Below are 21,249 nucleotides of genomic sequence, written 5' to 3' on the forward strand. Positions count from 1 at the left end.
AAAGTTTAAGGGTGCTCTCGTCGAGGTCCGCGTTATGAGATTAACTACCCGCAAACCGCAATTTTGCACATCATTGTTATTTGTCGTTCAACTCGCACACATCTTTCAACAACCAAAGTCGCAAAATGTCTGATGCACCAGTAGTAGTCAAGACTCCAGCTAAGCCACCAAAGAAGAAAGCTGCAGCTAAACCAAAGAAAGTAGCTACTCATCCAAAATACAGCGAGATGGTAGGGAAAGCTATCTCTGCATTGAAAGAGCGCGGGGGCTCTAGCCGTCAAGCCATCCTTAAGTACATCATAGCAAACTTCAATGTTGGTAGCGATGCAAAAACAGTCAACACTCACTTGAAGTTAGCTTTGAAATCAGGAGTGAAGAGCAATAGCTTGAAACAGTCGAAGGGTACCGGCGCTTCTGGAAGTTTTAAGATAGGTGAAGTGGCTAAACCAGCTAAGAAGCCAGCAAAGAAAGCAGTTAAGCCTAAAGCCGCTAAACCAAAGAAGGCAAAGACACCTAAAAAGACTGCCACAAAGAAACCTGCAGCAAAGAAACCAGCTGGTGAAAAGAAAGCAGCTAAACCAAAAGCAAAGAAACCAGCTACCAAGAAACCTGCTGCAAAACCCGCTGCCAAATCTGCAAAGAAAGCCACAAAATCACCAAAAAAGACCAAGGCTGCAGCTAAACCAAAGAAGGCAAAGACCCCAAAGAAGAAGTAAATGGAGGAAGCATATGATGCTTTTAAAGCTTAAACAGCCCTTTTAAGGGCTACCAAAATTTTTCAAAAAGAGTCTGAAATTGTTGCATGGTATATAACTTGGTTACAAATAAAATCAAGCTCGTCCCCATATTCCATATCTGTCTTTCTATTCTTGCATTTTTTTGTCTTCTCTAAAGTGCATGTTAACTTGTTAAGTTTTACTATCTTCCACTCTGGATCGTGTAGTTTATTTATATTTTTATACCTGATAATTTTCTTATTTTATACAAATTCTGTCAAGAAATGCTAAATACACGACTTTCGGCGGTTCCTAAATTTATATATCAAATTTTTTAGCACTTTAGTGTCTACGACCATATCACGTTGAAAACACCGGTTCTCGTCCGATCACCGAAGTTAAGCAACGTCGAGCTCGGTTAGTACTTGGATGGGTGACCGCCTGGGAATACGGGGTGTTGTAGACATTTTCTTCTTTTATTTTTTTTACTTATAATTTTTCACTTCTCCCAAACATACGTTCTATCTTTTTTATTTCTTTATATGGATGTCTGGGGATGTAACATTTAATATAATATATCTAACTTTTGAAGGAAACAGAAAATATATCATTCATAATTTAATTTTTTTCATTACCAACCTGGTGAAATCTTTTAAACTATTTTTAAAAATAAATGCAAATCCAGTAATGCACACGTCGGGCCATATATAAGCTTGAGAATTTCACTCTTTTCACATGCATGTGGCTCAAAAACTTAAAACGAAAATCTTAAAAATACTGTTATCCGCCAGTTTTGTCCTTTGAACTCGTCTCTTCCTTTTTGACCAGGGCTTATATGATTCACAACATTTCTGAAAGGATTGTGATTATCAAATATTCATTTCAGCAAAAACAAATAAAAAACAATAAATACTAATTAAAGCTTGTAAAACTCAAGCAAAAAAGTCGACTATTTGAAACTTTGTTCCAACTCAGTCAAGGAAGTCCCGGTTTCGAATTTTGTCATCTTGGTGTGCTTTCATATCCAAGGCAAAATTTAAATTTCTGTGAAGTCTCTTTATTTCTACGTATATCTGAAAACAAAAACATATTGAGAAATGATTTTACTTCAAATACATACCATTTTTATAGCACAATCTAGTTTTTGTGAAATAATACAACACGTTTTCTGATGAAGAATCGCACGAGTGAAATTGACAAGTTGCACATTAATCGTAAATATTTCTTCACTTGTGATATTTTGTTTAATTTTAATCACATACGTATTCTGAAAGAAAAATTCCTGCTGAACATTTTCGTATATGATTTATATATCAAAAAGTACAATTTATTTGAAACAAATGGTTAAAACTTGTCGAACAAGCACACAGAAATTCTTGTCGATTTGTTTGAAATAGATTGTCATGAAAGTTTAAGGGTGCTCTCGTCGAGGTCCGCGTTATGAGATTAACTACCCGCAAACCGCAATTTTGCACATCATTGTTATTTGTCGTTCAACTCGCACACATCTTTCAACAACCAAAGTCGCAAAATGTCTGATGCACCAGTAGTAGTCAAGACTCCAGCTAAGTCACCAAAGAAGAAAGCTGCAGCTAAACCAAAGTAAGTAGCTACTCATCCAAAATACAGCGAGATGGTAGGGAAAGCTATCTCTGCATTGAAAGAGCGCGAAGGCTCTAGCCGTCAAGCCATCCTTAAGTACATCATAGCAAACTTCAATGTTGGTAGCGATGCAAAAACAGTCAACACTCACTTGAAGTTAGCTTTGAAATCAGGAGTGAAGAGCAATAGCTTGAAACAGTCGAAGGGTACCGGCGCTTCTGGAAGTTTTAAGATAGGTGAAGTGGCTAAACCAGCTAAGAAGCCAGCAAAGAAAGCAGTTAAGCCTAAAGCCGCTAAACCAAAGAAGGCAAAGACACCTAAAAAGACTGCCACAAAGAAACCTGCAGCAAAGAAACCAGCTGGTGAAAAGAAAGCAGCTAAACCAAAAGCAAAGAAACCAGCTACCAAGAAACCTGCTGCAAAACCCGCTGCCAAATCTGCAAAGAAAGCCACAAAATCACCAAAAAAGACCAAGGCTGCAGCTAAACCAAAGAAGGCAAAGACCCCAAAGAAGAAGTAAATGGAGGAAGCATATGATGCTTTTAAAGCTTAAACAGCCCTTTTAAGGGCTACCAAAATTTTTCAAAAAGAGTCTGAAATTGTTGCATGGTATATAACTTGGTTACAAATAAAATCAAGCTCGTCCCCATATTCCATATCTGTCTTTCTATTCTTGCATTTTTTTGTCTTCTCTAAAGTGCATGTGAACTTGTTAAGTTTTACTATCTTCCACTCTGGATCGTGTAGTTTATTTATATTTTTATACCTGATAATTTTCTTATTTTATACAAATTCTGTCAAGAAATGCTAAATACACGACTTTCGGCGGTTCCTAAATTTATATATCAAATTTTTTAGCACTTTAGTGTCTACGACCATATCACGTTGAAAACACCGGTTCTTGTCCGATCACCGAAGTTAAGCAACGTCGAGCTCGGTTAGTACTTGGATGGGTGACCGCCTGGGAATACCGGGTGTTGTAGACATTTTCTTCTTTTATTTTTTTTACTTATAATTTTTCACTTCTCCCAGACATACGTTCTATCTTTTTTATTTCTTTATATGGATGTCTGGGGATGTAACATTTAATATAATATATCTAACTTTTGAAGGAAACAGAAAATATATCATTCATAATTTATTATTTTTCATTACCAACCTGGTGAAATCTTTTAAACTATTTTTAAAAATAAATGCAAATCCAGTAATGCACACGTCGGGCCATATATAAGCTTGAGAATTTCACTCTTTTCACATGCATGTGGCTCAAAAACTTAAAACGAAAATCTTAAAAATACTGTTATCCGCCATTTTTGTCCTTTGAACTCGTCTCTTCCTTTTTGACCAGGGCTTATATGATTCACAACATTTCTGAAAGGATTGTGATTATCAAATATTCATTTCAGCAAAAACAAATAAAAAACAATAAATACTAATTAAAGCTTGTAAAACTCAAGCAAAAAAGTCGACTATTTGAAACTTTGTTCCAACTCAGTCAAGGAAGTCCCGGTTTCGAATTTTGTCATCTTGGTGTGCTTTCATATCCAAGGCAAAATTTAAATTTCTGTGAAGTCTCTTTATTTCTACGTATATCTGAAAACAAAAACATATTGAGAAATGATTTTACTTCAAATACATACCATTTTTATAGCACAATCTAGTTTTTGTGAAATAATACAACACGTTTTCTGATGAAGAATCGCACGAGTGAAATTGACAAGTTGCACATTAATCGTAAATATTTCTTCACTTGTGATATTTTGTTTAATTTTAATCACATATTCTGAAAGAAAAATTCCTGCTGAACATTTTCGTATATGATTTATATATCAAAAAGTACAATTTATTTGAAACAAATGGTTAAAACTTGTCGAACAAGCACACAGAAATTCTTGTCGATTTGTTTGAAATAGATTGTCATGAAAGTTTAAGGGTGCTCTCGTCGAGGTCCGCGTTATGAGATTAAAGGGAAACTTCGCAAAAAAATGAAAAATTGATATTATGTCCATTCTGTATAAAAAAGCTCAAATTCATAAATATTAAAATTTTATTCTGCTAGATAAGAGATCACCATCGATTTTAAATTTAGAGTATCAATTCTCTGCGTGCGGCCATTTTGACATCTTCTCGGTTTAGAAACCACGATATATCTATAAACCACAAAGGACCAAAACCAGCAGTAACCTAATGTAGTCGTAATTACGTGTCGATATCTTGTCAATCGTACGGTTGTTTTATCCGACTAACTAACTTGATACGGAAAATGTAATTATTTGTTAAATAACTACGGTCTGTCGGTTTTTAAACTGTTTATATGGGAATTAGTTAAAAAGTCAAAGTTCAAAGTCATAAATAAGTGTTCCGTGTAAAATTGTTTTCGAAAATCTTATTTGTTCATAATTCTTTTATGTAATAAACTTATTTAAATAAATTCGGACCTTCCCTTATCTGATCACCAGCATGGCTTAAGGTATTAGTCCCAAAGGTATTGTGAGGTGACACGTCCAGGTATTCAAGCGATTTCCTGTCGGGCTTAAAAACTCTTATTACACAATTACATAAAGCAAGTTCATGCATCGTCTCACTTCTGAGAGTATTGATCAGTGTACACGGCCGATAACTTGTAACTTTCCATTTTGAAACTATCAGGTGTATAATATACATCTCTGTCTTGCGTGCCGATAGTGATATACTAGTCATTACCAGAGACATCTCTGTCATTACTAAACTCATACGTTTGTTTATAAATAACATTTCTGGTGTAAAGAATACTATTTATGAAAATCTAAATAATTCCAAAAAAAGATTTGATAAAATAAAAATCTATTTACAAATTTTTTTCCAAGGGTAAATTGGGGAAAATGTAAGTATATACTCGTTGTCAATAATGATGGACATTTTGAAACATACAAGAAATATTGATTTAACAAAAATGTACGCACTTGTCGATCATTGGTTTATACGCCTGGATAGAAAGTTACGGAACTATAGATAGTCGCAATTTAAAATATATACATGTATATTGAATATAAGAAAGAAACATCCAGAACAATTTGATTTAAATACAGGTCGATATCTAACTTGCTTTGGTTCATCGAAGTTATGGACATAGTAAAATCACAGATTTATATTTCAATTAGATTGTTCTCGAACAGTTGAAGAAATTCATCATCATCACTATTGTTGGGTATAATCATGGAAGTAATATTTAATATTACTTCCATTGTATAATGTATAATAAAGTGAACATGGTTCTGAAAGTACCTTATGTCAATTTTCCTGTTCCGACATGCGTGTAATATATGCCACTGGACGTACACTAATGATCCAAAAAAGTCTATTTGAAGAAATAAAGAAACTTCACTTCGGATAGACTGATAGTAGTTGTACAAAAAATAAATTAACGAGTACCGTATTAACGTCTGACCAGCAAGAGGGTTGATTAATTTATTACGTTAGATTGTGGGTGAATAAACCATTCCCAATATTGCACTTAGTATGCATAAAATATTAAATAAGAGCATAGATATAATAGCCAGCTATTACATCTATGATAAGAGAAACATGAGAAAAAATATAAATACGAAAAGTCGCATATCTGGTAAAAAAAGTCTCACCATCTATAGGATTTCACGTACAATTGTTATGAAATAACGGACAGTCATTCACATGAATGACGGTACGCTTTGATAAAAAGGGGTGCCGTATATTATTCATCATCAATCTATTTTTTTCAAGTTTATACTTTCCTGTTATTCTTATCAATTAACGCAGAGACATGTCACTATGCACTGATCTCTAGTTAACGACAATCAACTATATAAATATCTGAATCTGATGTGAAATACCGTTCATCTCTTTCTTTCTTTTTTCTTCTTTTGGGGGGGGGGGGATTTGGGGGTGTCTTCCTCGAATGCCAACATTTTATATGTTACCTATTCCTTGAACGCCAACAAAAATATTTCAATAGATGTTTATATAATAGCAATAGGTGTTTTTATAACTATTTAAATGTTTTTATAAGTATTAAACTGTTAGACTTCTTAATGGAAAAGAAAGTAAAATTTGTGTTATATTATACAAACTTGTATTTTTATATTATAATGATAACGGTTTAGAAACTAAGTGGATATCATATGTTAAAAATATTTTTGATAATTGTGGTATGTCCAATATATGGAATGCACAGTTTGTTGATAAATGGGTGACACAATGTATTGAGCAAAAACTCAAAGACCAGTTCCAACAAGAATGCTTTGCTTTTGTTGCAGACTCGCCTAAAACTATATGTTATCGTATTTTTAAAAAGAATTTTCAATTTGAAAAATATTTTTCTTCTTTGCCTTACAAATTTATTCATAAATTTTGCAAATATAGATGTGGAAGTCACCACTTGCCGATTGAGTCTGGAAGGTGGCAGGGTATACCGAGAGAAGACAGAATCTGCCGTCTCTGTGACTCAAACGACATTGGTGACGAGTATCATTACATCATGAATTGTGGAACATTTAATTTGGAAAGAAAGAAATTTTTACCGAAATACTGTTTGTCAAACCCTAATATCTATAAATTTGATCAACTGTTTAATTCATCAAATATTGTAATATTAGAAAAACTATGTAAATTTATCAAAGTTATAAATGTGAAAGTCAGTCCTCCAAGTTAATTTTATTGTATTGTTCGCACATGCATGCAAAAATTGTACTTTATAGTTATATTCATGTATGTTCTCTATAACTATGTAATTGTAGTTTTATGAGAAATAAAGTATTCGTATAAGTATTCGTTAAAAATAATTAGTGAACTTGATAAAATTTAAACATTTTATCACTTTTTGATAAGAAAAAATAGTAGATTTTGGGGTTAAAATTATTATGAATTTTAAAGAAATAAAGAAAATTTAAACATTTTTATTACTTTTTATTAAAAAAAAAAGATATTTTGGGAATGGCAAATTTTAATAACGTAAGACATATAAGAAATTTTAGTTAAATACAATTATTACAAACTAAAAAATGTGTATGGATGAGCTGATATGAAGCATTTTTTCAAGTTATTACATATATGTATAGTCTTGTTATGTGCTGAGAGTGATTTTATTCAGAAAGACGGACGGACCTATAACCTAGAAAGTTGTACATACATTATGACACACCCTCTAGTGTTGGTTAATATACAAGTATAAACTTTGAAATCATAACCGTTCCCAAGATATAGAGTGGACACGATCTTTACCATAGGACATGGGGTTGTCAACTGAAACCAAAGTTTTTGACCTTGACATTTAACCTGGGAAGTTGTACTTACATTATGACACACCCTCTAGTGTTGGTTAATATACAACTATAAACTTTGAAATCATAACCGTTCTCTAGATATAGAGTGGACACGATCTTTACCATAGGACATGGGGTTGTCAACTGAAACCAAAGTTTTTGATCTTGACCTTTGACCTGGGAGTTGTACATACATTATGACGCACCCTCTAGTGTTGGTTGATATACATGTCAAGTATAAACTTTAAAATCATAACAGTTCTCTATATATAGAGCGGATACAATTTGTCGGACGGACGGACAGACTGATTACAATAGGGCGAACCGCCACTAGGCGGGGCCCTAATTACACATAGTAATCTTACACGAGATACAAAGTTTCAAGAAATTCCATCAAGTAATATGGGCGGATATTACAGCACACACAACTATAGAAATATTGAAAAGCAACATCAAAGTTTAAAGAGTCTAATGTAGAATTTGTGCAAACGGGAATTTCTGAAAATATGCACAAGTTAAATTTGTGAAGCAACACTTTTCAAAGTTTCATTTTAAGAGAATCCATATTTGTGCAGTAGCAGCAAAAAATGATTTTTAACAACTTGACAAACATAAACTAGATTTAGCTACCTGTAATTTACCTATCTGTTTAATTAGTATGATTGTTTTGATAAGCATGCACTTTTGTTGTGATAACTACTTACACCTATTCCTTGAACGCCAACATAATTTTACAGGTAAATTGTCGGTAGATCAAAGGATGTTGGCATTCAAGGAATAAACCGATTTGGGCAGGGACATAAACATTGTTAGATGTAATTAGGGTTCCCAGGTTGTTGTTTTTTTTTGGGGGGGAGGGGGCGTGTTGGAGGTCAGGTCTATCGAAAGTTACAAAATAAGAGCGTTTTATTTATGAATTTACAAGAAGAATTCTGTTCTTGGACGTACTTTTCTCTTTTTTTTTTAGTTCAGTGATTTAAATTGAGAAAAAATCTAGTCAGAATTTAAATCGTTTCGGCAATCCCCATCTAAGACTACTTTAAAATCATGAATGGCCATGCTTCACAATCATGAGAATTTTCTTTGCATTGGTACATTATGTATCGGTAGTGATTAACCATGACATTTCCGGGTATAACAGAGCTTCTTGTATATTACCTGTATGTGGTTAGGTGTCGTCCTATGAGGTCTTGCGTATACAGGTTCACATTTATAATGGTTTGTGATATAACAAGGTTTTATGACATTCACACGTCTGCATGTTCTGTTTACCACATTCTTATCTTATTTTCAGACCGAAAGAGGAAATGAATAATTTCCAGGAAAAATATTGAGTATCAAAGTATCAAATTAATTTCGGGATTTTTTTCTTTCTTGGTATTAAATAACAGAAATTTAAAGAATAAACTGCTTTTCCGCTTTGAGGTATTCTTGCCAGTTAAAACAGACATATAATTATATATGTATATATGTCTCTGGTATAGACATGGTTTATGAATGAATTATAAGTCTTGCAAAGGTACACGATATAAAGGACATTGAAAATTGATTCCGCCGGTCTGTCTCCATTCAAAAAAAGGAAGGTTGACGTTAGATTGATTCTGTCATTTTTTTAAAACATCGTTGGTCAAATAGCTAAAGTATTTATACGTTGTGAGACTTAGAATATTTTAATAAGGACATTCCTGATTAGGTATCCTTTTTTTTAAAAGTTTTTCACACCTGAAAAGAATATTTGCTTGTAATTATTTGATTCCATTCCAAGAATTTCCTGTCAAATTTTTAAACATCTTTTTTCAAATAGCTGAAGTATTTTTACGTTGTGACAGAGACAGATTTAAAATATTTTGATGAGAACATTAATTCATGAATATGTAAATAAAGATCGCTTTGGACGGACCAAATTATATAATTACAATTGGTAATTATCTATTTTAAATAATAAAGGTTACCGATTCTAATTTGAAATAGTACAATTTTTAGTTCATACACTCGTGTTTAGAAGGCCATTATTATTTATAAATCTATTAAATTAAATCAATTCAGTATTTCATGGTTACACAAACAGTGACAGCGGTCATAATTCATTTTAAACTGAGCTTACGCAAAATATAAAAATATACCACGACTATCCAGTTATTGTGCAACCTTATTACTCCCCCAAAATAATTATATTTCTTTTTTATATTTCTGATTATAAAACTATCACACCCGTTTATCATTCATACAAAATGTTGTTCACACCTGGAACGGTGAACCGTGACGGCTAAGATTCACTGAGTGAAGATCAAAAGATTAGAATTACAGAATGCTAATATTTTAATTACCTTGAGTTTAACCACGCATTCAACAGTCACTAAGTGTCACAGTACATTACACATTGTATTTACACAGTACTAGCTGGAAATGTTTGCTAGACTTAAGTAAAAGGTCAGAATACAAACATGCATTTTTAATACATTATCAATCATGTCAGTTATATATGTTTGTTCAAAATATTCGTAGGAAAAAATATCATAAAAATGTTCTATTGTATGATTTACTTTTATTACTATAATCATATCAGAAATCCTTAAAACATAAATCCTACAATTTAATTTTACTGATCACTTTACTTTCTTAATTTTTAGTTGGTTAATAGCTACACCAAAAGTCGTCGATGCGCTTTAAATCGCGTTATTAGATGGTTAACGAACAAGACTTAAATGAGATTAATTCCACTCCCGGCATGCAAAAAGACTTAAACTACGTCACAGAAGTCAGGAAGTTTGAATAAATAAAATTAATAATTCCCAATTTTCTTCTTTATTAGTTTTCATATCCAAATAAAACTTGGTGAATATGTTTTTATTGGTATTATGAACATAATAAGATGATAAGTAAAAAATCGCGAATTTTCCCTTTAACTACCCGCAAACCGCAATTTTGCACATCAGATAATCAACCAATCAAATTCCAGAAACATGTCAAATTTCTTGGTCTCATATTTGATAGACAGTTAACTTGGAATAAACACGTAAACTATTTACAAGAAAGATCTAAAGCAATATTAAACGTACTCAGGTATGTTCAAGCAAACAATTATGGCATGGGTACTGATTCTCTTCTCATGCTATATAAATCACTACTTAGATCGGTACTTGACTATGGATGTCAAGCGTATAATTCAGCATCAATAACTGTAAAATCTAAATTAGATATAATACAAGCTAAAGGTCTTCGCATAGTGTTAGGGGCCCACAAATCGACCCCGCTAGAAACAATACTAGCCGAGTCTGGCGAAATGCCATTACAATTAAGAAGAGACCACCTTTCTCTTAAATATTATGCTCGTACTAAACAAAATCCATCAAATCCAGCCAATCAATTAGTAGATGACTGTATTGAATATCAAATTTATAATCATAAATGGAATGACCATAACATACCCTATGGATTCAGAGTCCAAAATCTACTTAAAGATAACGACCTAGACAAAATAAAGTTGGTAACTAAAAATATTCAAGATCCACCACCATGGATTATAGGTCAAGCAAAAATATCTAGTAACATCAAAGACAGCATCAGTAAAAAAGAAAATCCGCATATCATTAAGGCTAAAGCGTTAGAGTACATTGACAATGCTTATAAAAATCATTTAAAAATTTACACCGATGGCTCAAAAGACCCAGCTTCGGGTAAAACTGGATACGCCTTTCTTATACCATCAAAGTTGATTGCAAGCTATAAACGAACGTCGGACAATCTTACCGTGTACACCACAGAATTGACGGTCATTTATCAATCATTAAAGTGGCTATTTTCCAATCAACAAGCAGGGCAAAAAGTTGTTATTCTCACTGACTCATATAGTGCAATCCAATCTATACAAAATAATGTATCAAGTAGACCAGATATCCTAGAACCAATTCAAATACTAGCTTGCCGTCTAAATAAAAAGAAATATAGAAGTAACCATAGAATGGATACCAGCGCATGTTGGTATCCTAGGTAATGAACAGGTTGACAAACTAGCTAAATTAGCGCTAAGTAATGATAAAATTGACCTTAACCTGAGTCTTAGTGCAAACGAATTCATTGCAATTACAACAGCATTATATAAGAAAAAGTGGCAAGCTAGATGGGATAACACATGCTCCCTATGGAGTCGTTCTATAAATAATACAGTAAATAAAAAATCCACCTTTTATCAAGGTAATCGATATCATGCTAAAACAATAACTAGACTTAGGTTGGGTACTACTTTATTACCCGGTCAGCTAGGACAGCACATCCGCAATGTATCTCCAATATGCAATACATGCGGCATTAAAGAGGATATAGAACGCGTACTAGTTAACTGTATTAAACACTCACAAGCCAGACAAAATTTACAATCAAACTTGGATAAGGTTCAAATACAAAATGTTAACACCAAAATATTGCTAGATTCTCCTAAAGATAAACAACAATATGTCTGGTCGTGCTTGGTTCAATATTTAACAGAAATTGATTACCATAAATTTATATAAGTATTAAAAAAAATAAAAGTAATATAAATAAAATAAATAAAATACACTGCAAGAGTTATCCGGGTCAGTGACTCAGAAATGGAGTCAGGCCGTAACCGGCAGTACAGCAGGCTCTTCAAGACGGCTTAACAACACATCGGTAAGAAGACCAACTGTACTGCAAGAGTTATCCGGGTCAGTGACTCAGAAATGGAGTCAGGCCGTAACCGGCAGTACAGCAGGCTCTTCATGACGGCTCAACAAAACATCGTTAAGAAGATCAACTACACTGCAAGAGTTATCCGGGTCAGTGACTCAGAAATGGAGTCAGGCCGTAACCGGCAGTACAGCAAGCTCTTCAAGACGAATTAAAATCGAAATAAATTTTTAACCTAAAAAAATGTTTGAAATAATTAAACATATTTAAAATTAGTCAAAATATATTTAGTGCTACGTAAATTAAACTATTGAAATTATGCTAACTAAACAGTAACTCACGATAACCTTTGGCTTTTTTTTTCCAAATTCGCGGCATACAAATTTTTTTTTGTGTCTACTTTTGGTCCTTATATAAATTTTCCATATCATTAAGCCGCAAGTCAAATCTAAGACTAAAAAAATGGTACTTCGCAAGATCTGGTTTGCGCTAACCCAGTTTTAATTAGCGTGGGGCGCTGTCTTCCTGCGGGCAGCGTTCCAGTGTACTAGCACTATAAAGTCTCAATATAAGTAGCACTAGCACAAAGCAGTCAAAATTATACATACACCCTTTGGTTTTTTATTTATTTTATTTTAATTGTACTTAATTCTCTTTTTTTTTTTTTATAGTACATACAAAACATCTTACTAATTATTTTTGCAAAACTCGCATACACAAATTTAGGCATCTTTCGGTTTATACAAAATATTTGGCAAATAAATTCACATACACAATTTGGCATATCAAAATTTTCCGCTCTTTACTTGGCTGCTTGTGTACCGGGACAACGTTGCTGCCGTTCACTGCTGTTTGCTTGGCCTAGCTTTCCTCCTGTTCCTACTTCTGGTGGCTCCGTGTTTATTAATTATTTATTTTTATGTATATATTTCTTTTTTATTTTTTTTAATTTTATTTTATGTTTCATATAAAAATTTCATTTCATTTTTATATTAGTTTATTTTATTTATTTTTATATTCTTTTCTTTTCTTTATTTATTAACTTATTCATCAATTTATTTATTCATTTAGTTATTAAAATTTTTACTCTATATTTTTTTTAATAATTTTCTTTTTTGTCATTCTAAATTATATCAATTACCATATGGTAAAAATTAAATTATTTAATGCCCAAAAAGGCGCAAGCCAGGGCCGACCGTGCAAGGGCTGTATAGCCAGTCAAGGTCGTTAAAAACTTCCATTTGTTGTTTGCACATCACATTCATTACAGTCACGTCTCAGTCATTACAACTGAACGGACGTGCTGGGTCAGCTCTCCTTTACCCGCTATCTTCGATGAGGGTTTACAGTTAGATGGATCAACGACTTACTACTTTCGATGACAGAAACCAATCCAACGCTGTACAGACTACGTTAGGCTATAATCCGCGTAGGGGCAAATTCCCGCGTCAACTTACACTCCAAAACCCATTATGGATGGGGGAGTGGTATGCCGAGTGACGTCCGAGGGCTGTATCCTAGGTGTTAGATGATGGACCGCCATTTCACTGTCACACGACTTTGGTCCTGATAATGCTTCCTGTCATCGTTAATACTACGTCCGAGACTCATCTACCAGTACTCCATCATCGAGGTTAGCGGGCTGCCAAGCTGACCAATATGGCCCTGAAAGCAGCCGTTGTGAAGACATAACATCAAAATAGTCAACAAAAGAAAAACCAAAACAACTCACAAAACCAAGATGGCGGCCTACCAAAATGGCGTCCTCCACCTGTTCCTGACCGATGGCACAAAATTATTTAAACGCTCACCAAACGCCTTCGGGCACCGTGCCGACCGTGCAAGGGCTGTATAGCCAGTCAAGGTCGTTAAAAACTTCCATTTGTTGTTTGCACATCATTGTTATTTGTCGTTCAACTCGCACACATCTTTCAACAACCAAAGTCGCAAAATGTCTGATGCACCAGTAGTAGTCAAGACTCCAGCTAAGTCACCAAAGAAGAAAGCTGCAGCTAAACCAAAGAAAGTAGCTACTCATCCAAAATACAGCGAGATGGTAGGGAAAGCTATCTCTGCATTGAAAGAGCGCGGGGGCTCTAGCCGTCAAGCCATCCTTAAGTACATCATAGCAAATTTCAATGTTGGTAGCGATGCAAAAACAGTCAACACTCACTTGAAGTTAGCTTTGAAATCAGGAGTGAAGAGCAATAGCTTGAAACAGTCGAAGGGTACCGGCGCTTCTGGAAGTTTTAAGATAGGTGAAGTGGCTAAACCAGCTAAGAAGCCAGCAAAGAAAGCAGTTAAGCCTAAAGCCGCTAAACCAAAGAAGGCAAAGACACCTAAAAAGACTGCCACCAAGAAACCTGCAGCAAAGAAACCAGCTGGTGAAAAGAAAGCAGCTAAACCAAAAGCAAAGAAACCAGCTACCAAGAAACCTGCTGCAAAACCCGCTGCCAAATCTGCAAAGAAAGCCACAAAATCACCAAAAAAGACCAAGGCTGCAGCTAAACCAAAGAAGGCAAAGACCCCAAAGAAGAGGTAAATGGAGGAAGCATATGATGCTTTTAAAGCTTAAACAGCCCTTTTAAGGGCTACCAAAATTTTTCAAAAAGAGTCTGAAATTGTTGCATGGTATATAACTTGGTTACAAATAAAATCAAGCTCGTCCCCATATTCCATATCTGTCTTTCTATTCTTGCATTTTTTTGTCTTCTCTAAAGTGCATGTGAACTTGTTAAGTTTTACTATCTTCCACTCTGGATCGTGTAGTTTATTTATATTTTTATACCTGATAATTTTCTTATTTTATACAAATTCTGTCAAGAAATGCTAAATACACGACTTTCGGCGGTTCCTAAATTTATATATCAATTTTTTTAGCACTTTAGTGTCTACGACCATATCACGTTGAAAACACCGGTTCTCGTCCGATCACCGAAGTTAAGCAACGTCGAGCTCGGTTAGTACTTGGATGGGTGACCGCCTGGGAATACCGGGTGTTGTAGACATTTTCTTCTTTTATTTTTTTTACTTATAATTTTTCACTTCTCCCAAACATACGTTCTATCTTTTTTATTTCTTTATATGGATGTCTGGGGATGTAACATTCAATATAATATATCTAACTTTTGAAGGAAACAGAAAATATATCATTCATAATTTAATTTTTTTCATTACCAACCTGGTGAAATCTTTTAAACTATTTTTAAAAATAAATGCAAATCCAGTAATGCACACGTCGGGCCATATATAAGCTTGAGAATTTCACTCTTTTCACATGCATGTGGCTCAAAAACTTAAAACGAAAATCTTAAAAATACTGTTATCCGCCATTTTTGTCCTTTGAACTCGTCTCTTCCTTTTTGACCAGGGCTTATATGATTCACAACATTTCTGAAAGGATTGTGATTATCAAATATTCATTTCAGCAAAAACAAATAAAAAACAATAAATACTAATTAAAGCTTGTAAAACTCAAGCAAAACAGTCGACTATTTGAAACTTTGTTCCAACTCAGTCAAGGAAGTCCCGGTTTCGAATTTTGTCATCTTGGTGTGCTTTCATATCCAAGGCAAAATTTAAATTTCTGTGAAGTCTCTTTATTTCTACGTATATCTGAAAACAAAAACATATTAAGAAATGATTTTACTTCAAATACATACCATTTTTATAGCACAATCTAGTTTTTGTGAAATAATACAACACGTTTTCTGATGAAGAATCGCACGAGTGAAATTGACAAGTTGCACATTAATCGTAAATATTTCTTCACTTGTGATATTTTGTTTAATTTTAATCACATATTCTGAAAGAAAAATTCCTGCTGAACATTTTCGTATATGATTTATATATCAAAAAGTACAATTTATTTGAAACAAATGGTTAAAACTTGTCGAACAAGCACACAGAAATTCTTGTCGATTTGTTTGAAATAGATTGTCATGAAAGTTTAAGGGTGCTCTCGTCGAGGTCCGCGTTATGAGATTAACTACCCGCAAACCGCAATTTTGCACATCATTGTTATTTGTCGTTCAACTCGCACACATCTTTCAACAACCAAAGTCGCAAAATGTCTGATGCACCAGTAGTAGTCAAGACTCCAGCTAAGTCACCAAAGAAGAAAGCTGCAGCTAAACCAAAGAAAGTAGCTACTCATCCAAAATACAGCGAGATGGTAGGGAAAGCTATCTCTGCATTGAAAGAGCGCGGGGGCTCTAGCCGTCAAGCCATCCTTAAGTACATCATAGCAAACTTCAATGTTGGTAGCGATGCAAAAACAGTCAACACTCACTTGAAGTTAGCTTTGAAATCAGGAGTGAAGAGCAATAGCTTGAAACAGTCGAAGGGTACCGGCGCTTCTGGAAGTTTTAAGATAGGTGAAGTGGCTAAACCAGCTAAGAAGCCAGCAAAGAAAGCAGTTAAGCCTAAAGCCGCTAAACCAAAGAAGGCAAAGACACCTAAAAAGACTGCCACAAAGAAACATGCAGCAAAGAAACCAGCTGGTGAAAAGAAAGCAGCTAAACCAAAAGCAAAGAAACCAGCTACCAAGAAACCTGCTGCAAAACCCGCTGCCAAATCTGCAAAGAAAGCCACAAAATCACCAAAAAAGACCAAGGCTGCAGCTAAACCAAAGACGGCAAAGACCCCAAAGAAGAAGTAAATGGAGGAAGCATATGATGCTTTTAAAGCTTAAACAGCCCTTTTAAGGGCTACCAAAATTTTTCAAAAAGAGTGAAATTGTTGCATGGTATATAACTTGGTAACAAATAAAATCAAGCTCGTCCCCATATTCCATATCTGTCTTTCTATTCTTGCATTTTTTTGTCTTCTCTAAAGTGCATGTGAACTTGTTAAGTTTTACTATCTTCCACTCTGGATCGTGTAGTTTATTTATATTTTTATACCTGATAATTTTCTTATTTTATACAAATTCTGTCAAGAAATGCTAAATACACGACTTTCGGCGGTTCCTAAATTTATATATCAAATTTTTTAGCACTTTAGTGTCTACGACCATATCACGTTGAAAACACCGGTTATCGTCCGATCACCGAAGTTAAGCAACGTCGAGCTCGGTTAGTACTTGGATGGGTGACCGCCTGGGTATACCGGGTGTTGTAGACATTTTCTTCTTTTATTTTTTTTACTTATAATTTTTCACTTCTCCCAAACATACGTTCTATCTTTTTTATTTCTTTATATGGATGTCTGGGATGTAACATTTAATATAATATATCTAACTTTTGAAGGAAACAGAAAATATATCATTCATAATTTAATTTTTTTCATTACCAACCTGGTGAAATCTTTTAAACTATTTTTAAAAATAAATGCAAATCCAGTAATGCACACGTCGGGCCATATATAAGCTTGAGAATTTCACTCTTTTCACATGCATGTGGCTCAAAAACTTAAAACGAAAATCTTAAAAATACTGTTATCCGCCATTTTTGTCCTTTGAACTCGTCTCTTCCTTTTTGACCAGGGCTTATATGATTCACAACATTTCTGAAAGGATTGTGATTATCAAATATTCATTTCAGCAAAAACAAATAAAAAACAATAAATACTAATTAAAGCTTGTAAAACTCAAGCAAAAAAGTCGACTATTTGAAACTTTGTTCCAACTCAGTCAAGGAAGTCCCGGTTTCGAATTTTGTCATCTTGGTGTGCTTTCATATCCAAGGCAAAATTTAAATTTCTGTGAAGTCTCTTTATTTCTACGTATATCTGAAAACAAAAACATATTAAGAAATGATTTTACTTCAAATACATACCATTTTTATAGCACAATCTAGTTTTTGTGAAATAATACAACACGTTTTCTGATGAAGAATCGCACGAGTGAAATTGACAAGTTGCACATTAATCGTAAATATTTCTTCACTTGTGATATTTTGTTTAATTTTAATCACATATTCTGAAAGAAAAATTCCTGCTGAACATTTTCGTATATGATTTATATATCAAAAAGTACAATTTATTTGAAACAAATGGTTAAAACTTGTTGAACAAGCACACAGAAATTCTTGTCGATTTGTTTGAAATAGATTGTCATGAAAGTTTAAGGGTGCTCTCGTCGAGGTCCGCGTTATGAGATTAACTACCCGCAAACCGCAATTTTGCACATCAGCTGGTTTACGCTCCATCTGAAACAATAAGGCGCAAAATACTTGGCTTAAATAAACTAGGTAAGTTTCAAATAAAAGTGTCTAAATTTGATACGGACCACAAAAACAAAATAACCATTGAAGCAGCTGCTACAAAAGAAAAAAACGAAAATAAGGTTACTAAAAATAGAGTCTATAAAGTTATACCTAAACCTGTTGGTACTGAAATCCTAAATATTAAAAAGCAGGAAAATATGCTAAGACAAACAGGGGTAGATATCAAAATTGTAAAACAATTAGGTAAAGCTGGGTATCTTTTAGTTACGCTATCTGATAAACATGCACACATTAAATCTATTCCCTTAACCACTCAGGGACAAGAGTATGATTTACTGCCATATAAGCCGAACCCTAAATTTTGTACTAAATGCGCAAGTTTAGGTCACTATGCCAAACAATGCAGAAAATCAAGCAATACATGTATTAAATGTGCTGGTAAACATGCCACCAAAAACTGTAATGATAAAACCATAAAATGTAACAACTGTGGCGGTAAACATCAGGCAATAGATAAATCATGCCCCAAATATATATTCCAAAAACAGGTATTGGAAAATATGTACAGTTATAAAATGTCATTTGAACAAGCTAAACAAAGGGCACAACAAAAAGGTGAAACCATACCTTAAATAATTAGTTCCCCAGTGTCAGAAAATGAAACCATACCTAAAATAATTAGTACATCAAATGTCACACCTGGTAAATCATATGCTGACAGTGTTAAATCAAAAGTAATTAATAATGACACCGATATAATTAGCGACACTGAAGCCAATATGTCACCGGTAGATAATTCAGAAATAAACATAGATCAAAATTTTGATATTGAAACAGAGAATACACAAATAGAAGATCAAACACCCAGTATTCCTAATAAAGATAGAAAAAACATGTCAGATATACGCAAAACTATAATTGAACCACCAAGTAAAGACGTAAATGATCGCAAAAACTGGGAAACCCTAATTACAGGGATACGGAATATTGCGGACTATCAAAGTGATATCTCTGTTCCCATCATGCGCCTCTTTGCAACCTTTATCAGAGAGCAATTTTGCAAAGAAATAATGGTCGACGTCATTTAAAGAAATAATAAACAACAAGTAATTTAAACAATTAATTAACTGTAATGGGGTTACACATATTACAGTGGAATGCGCGATCACTTTATGCGAACGCAAATTCCCTCAAACATTATTTAGACACACATAATAACCCAGAAATTATTTGTGTACAAGAAACTCACTTTAAAGATAATAGGTACGTAAAACTACAAGGCTACCATCCACCAATCATTCGAAATAGAAAGATACCGATTCAACCTAAAGGTAAAAATAAAAAGAGACCTCAAATAGGAGGAGGAGTAGCCATTTATGTTTCGATTCAAGTTAATTTCTCACAACTTAATTTTAATACTGATAACATAGAAGTAGTAGGCGTATCTGTAAACTGTCAAAATAATAAGATAAATATAGTTAATGTGTATAGACCCCCCAATCAAGATATTAAATTTAATGACTATCAAGAAGTTCTGCATAATTTATCAGATAATATAGTGCTACTTGGAGATTTTAATAGTAGATCCTCGATGTGGGGGTCTAGCACAACAGATAGCAATGGTAACATTATTGAAAAGGTCATAGACCAAAATAACATGATAATTTTAAACGACGGTACAGGTACATTTCAAACTGTAACAGGCAACCGAACACAAATAGACCTAACATTAGTCTCCGCCTCGATAGCCAATGACAGTCAATGGTCAGTGTTAGATGATAAACTAGGCTCTGATCACTTCCCAGTACTCACCGTATTAAATGCAAAACCGGTAAAAAATCAAGTCTGCACTCCACAAAGATGGATTTACGATAAAGCAGACTGGCACAGGTTCACTACTCTTTGTAACGAAATAAATGTAGATAATATAAAACATGACGATATTGAAATTTTTAATCAAAATCTATGTGAAGTTGTGACTAAAATCGCAGACGAAACAATCCCCAAAACTAGTGGTACAGTACATACAAGAAAAAACTGTCCCTAGTGGAACGATGATTGTACAAATGCAAAAAAAAATAAGCGTCATAAACATAGAGTATATGATAAATCAAAATCAGAAGAAAATCATGAATTGTATAAAACCGCAGTTAAGGAGTTCAAACGTATCACTGATAAGGCAAAAACTGACTACTGGCAAAATTTCTGTGTCAAACTAAATTATAAAACTAACGTAAAAACAGTTTGGAACACAGTTAAAGGTCTTAAAGGGGCAAAATCATCCACCCTACCTACACTTATTAATGACACCAAACAAGCGGTATCAAATGTAGATAAAGCAAACATGCTCGCCGGAACTTTTGCCGAAGCATCCAGTGACAATAATTTAGATCCTACATTCAGAACCCATAAAATAAAAACCGAAATAGAAAATCCAATTAATAGGGACGATGATGAGCAACATAATAGGTCAAAGTTTAATATACCATTCAACAAAAACGAACTATATAAGGTGCTTAAGACCAAAAAGACAACTGCGCCCGGTGATGACCGTATAACATATGAAATGTTCAAACATATGCCTGAAAGTATGATCGATATTATGTTGCAATTAATAAATAAAGTGTGGGTAACTGGTCAACTACCACAAAGCTGGAAACATGCAAATGTAATCCCTATACTAAAACCTAATAAAAATAAATCGGACCCTAAATCCTATAGGCCTATTTCTCTTACATCAAATTTTTGTAAACTAATGGAAAGCATGGTTAATGTTAGACTTAAATATCTTCTAACGGAGAAAAATATAATAAATGAAACACAAAGTGGGTTTCGTGAAGG

At 33.8% G+C, this 21,249-nt stretch overlaps 4 non-coding genes across 4 annotated transcripts; all 4 read left to right on the forward strand.

The window, feature by feature from the left end:
- The first annotated feature begins 1,063 nt into the window (after positions 1 to 1,063).
- LOC127716549 (5S ribosomal RNA) lies at positions 1,064 to 1,182 on the forward strand. Its single transcript, XR_007988990.1, has one exon. It is a non-coding gene; the product is annotated as a 5S ribosomal RNA (ribosomal RNA).
- Positions 1,183 to 3,185: 2,003 nt separating this feature from the next.
- Positions 3,186 to 3,304, forward strand: LOC127716539 (5S ribosomal RNA). The gene has a single exon (XR_007988988.1). It is a non-coding gene; the product is annotated as a 5S ribosomal RNA (ribosomal RNA).
- Positions 3,305 to 15,130: 11,826 nt separating this feature from the next.
- LOC127714974 (5S ribosomal RNA) lies at positions 15,131 to 15,249 on the forward strand. The gene has a single exon (XR_007988018.1). It is a non-coding gene; the product is annotated as a 5S ribosomal RNA (ribosomal RNA).
- A 1,997-nt stretch (positions 15,250 to 17,246) lies between these two features.
- LOC127716612 (5S ribosomal RNA) lies at positions 17,247 to 17,365 on the forward strand. Its single transcript, XR_007989044.1, has one exon. It is a non-coding gene; the product is annotated as a 5S ribosomal RNA (ribosomal RNA).
- The last annotated feature ends 3,884 nt before the right edge of the window (positions 17,366 to 21,249 follow it).

This window comes from Mytilus californianus, unplaced genomic scaffold (genome assembly GCF_021869535.1).
Source record: "Mytilus californianus isolate M0D057914Y unplaced genomic scaffold, xbMytCali1.0.p SCAF_1, whole genome shotgun sequence".
Taxonomy (NCBI): Eukaryota; Metazoa; Mollusca; class Bivalvia; order Mytilida; family Mytilidae; genus Mytilus; species Mytilus californianus.